Consider the following 7,990-nt stretch of genomic DNA (forward strand, 5'->3'; position numbering starts at 1 on the left):
ATTGGATGAGTATTCCAGTCATCCAATATCAGTTTTAAGTAAGTTGGATCCCGAAGCCAAGTAGCATTGAATTTGTAAGGAGCATTTTGGGCCCGTTGTCTTGCTTCTATTTCCAGGAAAATGGGCCTATGGTCCGAGATCCCACCACTTCCCACCCATTGACGAGCTCGAGGATATTGGGAACAGAGTCCTTCCTTCATGATGAAACGATCCAGCCTTCTCGCTAGGCTTTGATCCCCTGATCTGTTATTCCTCCAAGTGTATTGGAGCTTTGCAGTAGGGAGATCAATCCAATGGTGGTCTTCAAGCAGCTGCCCAAAATAATCAGAGAGAGGATCAATTTGGGCAAGATGTCCCCAGGATTCTGAGAATCCTATTGAGAAATTTAAGTCTCCACCCAGAATGATATTCTCATCTTGAAGGATTGGGGAACCAAGGAGCTTTTGCCAGAATAGCTCTCTGTTTGCGCAGGGGCCATAGACATTTATTATTTTGAGATTTTCCTCCAAATCTCTCGAGAATATATCTGCCCCTAGAAAACCCCCTCCACCCCAGATGTTTTTTAACATAATAGATTTGTTCTTGAAGCCTATGGCTATGCCTCCGGAGCGGCCTGAAACATCAATGGCTGTGAAGGTCCACCCAGGCAGCCATGAACCTAGAATGGAGGATGCTGAGTCTGTTTTGCATAAAGTTTCTTGTAAGAAGATAATGTCCATAGGGTTTGAGAGTAAAAGTCGCTTCAGGGCCATTTTTTTATCCGGGCTGGCCAACCCTCTGCAGTTGAAGGACAAAATAATCATGGAGGGGGATGGGGGAGGGTATCTTGCGCTCTAAGGGCCCAGGGAAGAGTTTGTTGCTTGCCAAGGAGGATGTCTTCCTCCGCTTGTTTCTGTGCTATCGATCTTGAGGAGGGTCGGCCTCGTCCCTGCTTGGGGGAGAGGATATGGGGATCCACCGGCATCCCAATGGAATCCGAGATTTTCAACTTTGTGGACGATCGGGTAGGATATCTCGGGGTCGAGTTTACAGAGGGGGATGGTGAGGGAAAAGAAGGGAGGGGGAAAGAGGGGGAGGAGGATAAGGATGGGTGGCCTGTATGTCCGGGAATGGGGCAAGTTACATACAGTGAGCCAAGCGGGGGAAGGGATGAACAGGTCACCTTAACCAGGTCCTGGGCCGATGGGGAAGAGGGAGGAGGGAGCTTGATAGGGGGGGGGATGCCAGCAGAAGATAAACTCAACGAAGCAAATTGAGAAATAGAGGCAGTCGAAGAAGTGGACATACCCGAGGAGAAGACCGCTCCTTTTGCAGCCTTTGAGCGCGTCAGGGGAGGGGATGGAGGCCGGGGTGCTTTCGATGTCTGCTTTTTGCGGCGAGGAGCTGTGGGTGCTTCCACCATGTCCGAGTTGATGATGTTATCCGCTATTGGAGCCACAGCAACCGGAGGGTCTGGCATCCCCTCAGAGGAGGGTAAATCCTGGCCTGTAGCTGCTTGCTGAGGCTTCTGAAGGAGGGGGCAATCCCTGAATAGATGTCCCACCTGGTGACATCTTCTGCATCTGTAGGGTATGCCCTCATAATCCAGCTTCTGCTTCCTAGAAGTGGCTTTCCATTGAATAGTGATATGTTCAGGCACGCCTCCCCTGGTATCCATGTGTACCAATATCCTTGCGAAAGCCATAGAACCTGTTGAGATATAGGATTTATCTGTTTCCATGAAAGTGCCAAGGGCATTCCCAATTCTTTTGAAGATATCTTCCGACCAGTACTGCAGAGGCAAGCCCGGAAGCCGAACCCAAACTGGTCCAATGCCTAAAAGCTCCGTCTCCGGGTCGAAAAGGGGCGTCCACCGTTTGAGGAGGACCGAAGCTTTCTCAAAATGCCAGAACGAGGAAAGAACCCAACTCGTGTGGTCCGCCCTTGCAAATCTGAGCGCAAACCATCCTCGCACAAAGGTCTGGACCGATGGTATCTCCACTAGATATGGCCCCCAAATCTCGGTCGCCCATTGTTTGATTTTTGCAACCGTTGCGTGTCTGCCTCTAATCCGACCCACAAGGACGCAGTCCGCCAGATCCATGGCGTCTCCCCACTAAATATCTTCTTCCAGCCGAAGAAAAACGTCCTCCGCAGTGGATTTGAAACAACGCTGCTTCTTAGCAGGGCGGGAGGACATACGGCCCGGATTTGCAGTATCCTGGGAACCCACAGGGGGAGGAACGGGGGGAGGGGGTAAGGGGTTAGTCCCAAGAGAGGGGAAGGGTTCAGGGAGGGGAGGGACCACGTGGTAACTACCAGAGGGGGCAGAGGGACCCGAGGGAGGGTTTGTGATAGAGATGGGAGGGTTTGCTGACGAGAGGGAGGGGAGCTCCAGAGAGGTAGTCGGGGGAGGGGGTTGGGAGGGTATGATCGGCGCTTGAGGGGAGGCATTAACCGGGGAAGATTGTAGACATTCCGCCAGAAAACCCAGTGAAGCAGGAGAGGGGACCGCGAAAGAGTTCCAGGAGGAGGGTTCTCCAGGGTAAAGGGAGGAGGGGAGCGACGGGTCGATAGTGGGCGACAGATGCTCCAGACTAGCAGATAAGTTCCCGCTTTGTAAACCCCCAGAAGAAGCAAACGTGGAGTGCCAGATGGAGATTTCCGCCAGCGGGGACACCGAATAATCAACTTCCTCCGAATCCATGGTGACAGCTGCAGTGCCCTCCTCGGAAAGCAGGTAACTGCCTGAGAGAGGATGCCTCGAAACCAGGTAACCGCAGGGCGTCGGCACCGACAGCGGAGTAACCGTTTTGGGCTGGGACTGTTGAAAAACTTGCAGTGGGTCACGTTCTCCAGCGGCTGTGAAAACGACGCCTTCGAGCTGTCGGCCAAGCTATGGGGGGACTCCGTTCCAAAACAGGGAGAGCAGTATAACCTGGAGGGAGTAAAAAACTAAAGGTAAATGAGCGAGAGCGCGGAGGGAGCCTGGGTAAAAAGGAGAGGGTGAGTCACGGGGCACGGGGGACTCGAGATCGGGTGCATGAGCCAATAGCAAACCAGGTGAAAGTACAGGGGTACAGGTGGGGGTTTACAGAGCCATGGGCCGGCCTGCAAACCCCGTCAGTAGGGTTCCATGGTCGTTCATGCAGAGCTCTCGTGTATCAGGACCTAGGACTATATATATATATATATATATATATATATATATATATATATATATATATATATATATATATATATATATCCACATACACTATATATATATATATATATATATATATATATATATATGTATATATATATATATATATATATAGATATCCACCACTCCATGCATGCTTCAAACATTCAATATTTTTACAAAGAGATCCTACACAATCAAAACCATAATCAATAATAAACCTTTAAGTATATATACAGGTAAACACAAAACTTTGGGGTCCTTAATCATCCTGATGCTACTCATATCAAATACAGCTTGTCGACAACTTTCCTGCTTCACTTATTCGGTAGCCCCAAATACAACCTCAGTAATTCTCAAGTCTTTTGTAACATCATGAATCAAAAACATCCATTTGTAGTACTTCAGCTTCATTCTTTCTTCAAGGTATTCATTATGAATATCATAATATGCCCTCCCTCTCAACTTAGTGATATTAACAAGTACCTTCGTTTATAACATTGGAGAAACTTCAAACTTTCAAGGTTTCACTCTTTCTCATGGCATCAAGTTCATCTTATTCATCATCATTCTTGTAGCTTTCATCATCCTGCTCATCATTATTATCGTCTTCAATTATGAACATCTTCAACATCTTGAAGATTGTGTACTGAAAAACCTTAATAGAAACTACTACCAAATAAAAATAGAAGCATGAAGTTAAATATATTGAAATCACGTAATGGAAGAATCAAAACATTCAAACTTTTAAGCATGAAATACCTAAACCTAGTTAGGTTCATAATCAACAAGAGACACCTTTTTACATATGAGATTTCAAGTTCTTGCTAGGGTTTTGTCATAAACCCTAGACTCCATCTTCAGGACACAAAGCCTTAAATATCAATCCAATCATAGTACTACTATACATCTAAGGCTTCAACAATATGATTTTAAAGTTACATAACATACTTCTACTACGATTTTTTGCAAACCCTAGATTTTATCATCAAAGCTAAATTATATCAATAATTGAAAACAATATCATCATATCCTAGAATATTAATCTCTACTAGGGTTTTATTCCAAACCCTATATTTCAAAAACTAAAGCATCATTATTGAAAATTAAGTTAGCATACTCACATATACATATCTAGGATGCACTAGCATTTCACATCAATACCAGGTAAACCAAATATACAAACGTCAATACATTGAAGTTAGATATGCAACAATATTTACTAGGCTAGGTTTTCGATCATACATATGAATATACACCTACGGTTTCATTGATATGATCTTACTATAATTATTACAAAGGTTTTTTTATAAAACCTAATTCATTAAACCCTAGAGATCTAGGGTTTCATTACACAACAACAAACACTAAAGGACTAGCCTTTTTACAATAACATTATCAAAAACCTAAACTTCAAAAGAATAGGATTTATAGACTTCATAAACAGTTCCTAAGTAGACAAAGGTTTCATAATTAACATTGACATACCCTTAGCATCAAGAGGCCAAGGTATTACAATGAATCTTAAGGGTTAGCGTTTCACAAGAATGATCAAGAGATAGTATAATGAGGGTAGATTCAATCTAATGATTAATTACCCTAGAAAGAATCTTTGTGATTCAAAACCATAAACATAACAATGTCAATAATATAAAGAAAATTTTGAAAGAAGAATTAACATGGCTTTTGTATGAAGATAAATTTATAACAAAACTTGTAGTCTAAAACATAACTTGATTTGTTTTTTAACAAACCTTGCAGGACTTGAGTTCTTGAAGGGCTTCCTTTGCAACATAACTTCTTCCATGATTCAAGTCTTTCCTTTGAAGTATCCTCCATAGCCTTTGTGTACTCTACAAGCTTTCATAACCAAGGAAAATATAAAATGTTATTAGCATATAATACAAGAAAACCTTGATATGAGAAGGAAACCAAACATAAAAGAGGAAACAAGGAACAAGATACTTATCTTTTGGTAAAATGGTGAAGGCTCCCCCCTTAATCCAATATTTCTTAGGGATACCTATAACTTATCAAAATAATTCAAAAATGTTATAACAAGACATATTATACCTACAAACATTAGAAATCAAAACATAAAATAAAACATTACAAAAATTAAGATAAAAAGATATGTGGGGGATAGTATTCCATAAGATTCTTTGGAAAATAGATATTTGACTTCATATTCTTTTGTCTTGTTCTTCTTTGGTGGAGCTTCATCAACGACATTCACATGTTCTCTTTCTCTCTTTTTATTCCTTGGATTCTCAGGACAATGATTTTTGTAATGACCCATCTTAAGATAGTTGTAGCATTCAATCTTGGATAGGTCAACTTTCTTCCTTGGTCTCTTGAATTTCTTGAATGTTCCCTTCTTCTTGTGATGAGAAAAATATGCATTAGAGGCATTGTATTCTTCATCATCCATCTTGTTCTTCACTAATGATATTCAAGCTTCTTCTTGACTGCATGCATTCCACATTTGGTCAAAGGTTAGAGTATCCTTCCAACTGCTAATTCCGGATGCAAAAGTACCCAAGATTTTGGTAGACCTAGAAGAGCAACAATTACGAGTTCTTTTTCTGACACAACCTCATATATTTCTTGGATTTCATCTCTTATTATAGATATCTTTATAAAATATGATGGAAAAATATCATCTCTTGTGAACCTTATTGTCCTTAGTTCATTCTTGAGGCTAGCTATCTGACCAATCTTCTTGATGTCGAATAACTTGGAAATAACTTCATACATTTATTGAGTAGAATATATGTTGGATATTTATGGAATTAGGTTGTCCTCTACTCCGTCTACTATCAGATTCATGGCCAATATTTTGGCTTCTATGAAATTCCCCTTTTCTGCATCATTTGTAGGTTTCTTGACTTTTACTTGAACAAGATCCAAAAATGTGCTTAGCGAGAAAAAGATCTATCCTCTCTTTCCATGCCCTATAGTTGGAGGATACTTCTAGCTTGTTTTCTCCCTTCATTATAGCTAACACAGTTCCTATAGATAATAGGCTTGCCTTATTATATAAGCCTCTTCCTTAATTACCTTCCTTTGATCTCCTTTTCTTCAATATATCTTCAAGCTTCCTTTTTCTTCCTTCTTCACCTTAGTTATGAAACCATGTTAGAAAATCAGAAAGGCAGAAGTATTTTCTTATGTTGATAATTACTTGTGATATTCTTGTAGATTTATTATCTTATTTTATCTTAGTTTCGTTAGGAAATCATCAAATCAAAATACGAAGATCAACGACACCATATGTGGGCACTCAGCTAGGGATAAAACCCCTCTATAGGGGAATACCTAGTAGAACCCTTCCACTAGTAAATAAAATTGAGATAGACCAAGACCTTAGACCTAAAATACCTTCCTCCTCCACCAAGTTAGTCTTCCTAGATGATTCAACAAACTTCAGTAGTCTCTTCTTGTCCAACAACTTTAGCCCAACAATAATCCAGAATTTCAACCCCCAACAACAATCCAGAATTTCAACCCTAAACAACTTTACAATTTCGGCTCATCTACAATCCAAAATTTCGGTCCCCAAAAACTTCATAATTTTGACCCTTCTAACAACCAACAGCTTCGCATGTGTGAGAGATAGATTGCCCAAGAATTCGATTTTGGTCTTCTAGCTTCTTCAATCCCTCCCTAACAACTTCATTAACGTTTTCTGCCTCCAACAACTGCAAATAAAACTTGATGAGTTGATGCTCCAAATGAGCTCAAATTGTTTCCTTTATATAGTGTTTGTGTGAGGTCGAATTCCGTTGATGAGGCTGAATTGTCCTTCTTGAGGCCAACTTGGTGGAGGAGGCCTAAATGACTTGTTTTATAACAAAAAAAATACATACATACATATATATATATATATATATATATATATATATATATATATATATATATATATATATCTTGACTCAGGACTCAGGAAGCCCAAGAAGGGTAATTTACATTATGTCATGGACACAGACACTTCACATAAATTCTAGAGGCCTAAAATGGAGGCTTTTACCTAATAACATTGACCCAAGCATGAAACCCATGCTTTAATAAGTCAATTTCATTTATAATAAAATTTCCCTTTCTTTATTTGGAAAAAAATATTACATCATGACTCAAATACAATTATGAAGACCGACACTAGTTACATTCTTCAATAGTGGACATGTTGAAGTGTTCTATAAGTATGTCAACATTTTTTAAATGTCAGGAAAAATATATATAGAAAAAAAAAATGTTAGCTTCATATGTTTTAATTAGTATTCAAATTGAAACATTTATAAATATAAAATGTAAGTAAAATGCAAAATGTAAAATGTAATGTAAACTATAACGTAAAATGTAACATATAGACCTACCAATTTGATCAAAAGAAATTGGTCTGTCAACATATTATTGTTTATTTAACAGGTTATTCCTTTATATATTATCGCTGGTATAAAAATAAATAATATATTGGAATAATTAATAATATTAATTATTATTATTCCAATATATTATAATAATATTCATCTCCATCATAAGTATTACTATATTAGACCTTACATATATTATTGATTACAAAAACTGATAATTCTCGATCATATGGATAGAGAGAGAGATGGAGTTTGAGGAGGAAGGAGGGGGAGGGAGGAATAAAGATATAGATAGATAGAGGTGGAGAGAGAGGGGCGGAGACAAGGGAGAGATCGAGAAAGAGTGAGGGTGATGTAGGTGCATTATATGTTCCAAGCCATTAATTCATCAATGAGAAAAATATTAAAAAGGGGCCTTGATTTTTGACAAGTATTTATATTCTTCTATGTAAAT

Source organism: Pinus tabuliformis, chromosome 2_2, assembly GCF_031772625.1.
Source record: "Pinus tabuliformis cultivar Carrire ecotype Pingquan chromosome 2_2, CPIR1, whole genome shotgun sequence".
Classification (NCBI taxonomy): domain Eukaryota; kingdom Viridiplantae; phylum Streptophyta; class Pinopsida; order Pinales; family Pinaceae; genus Pinus; species Pinus tabuliformis.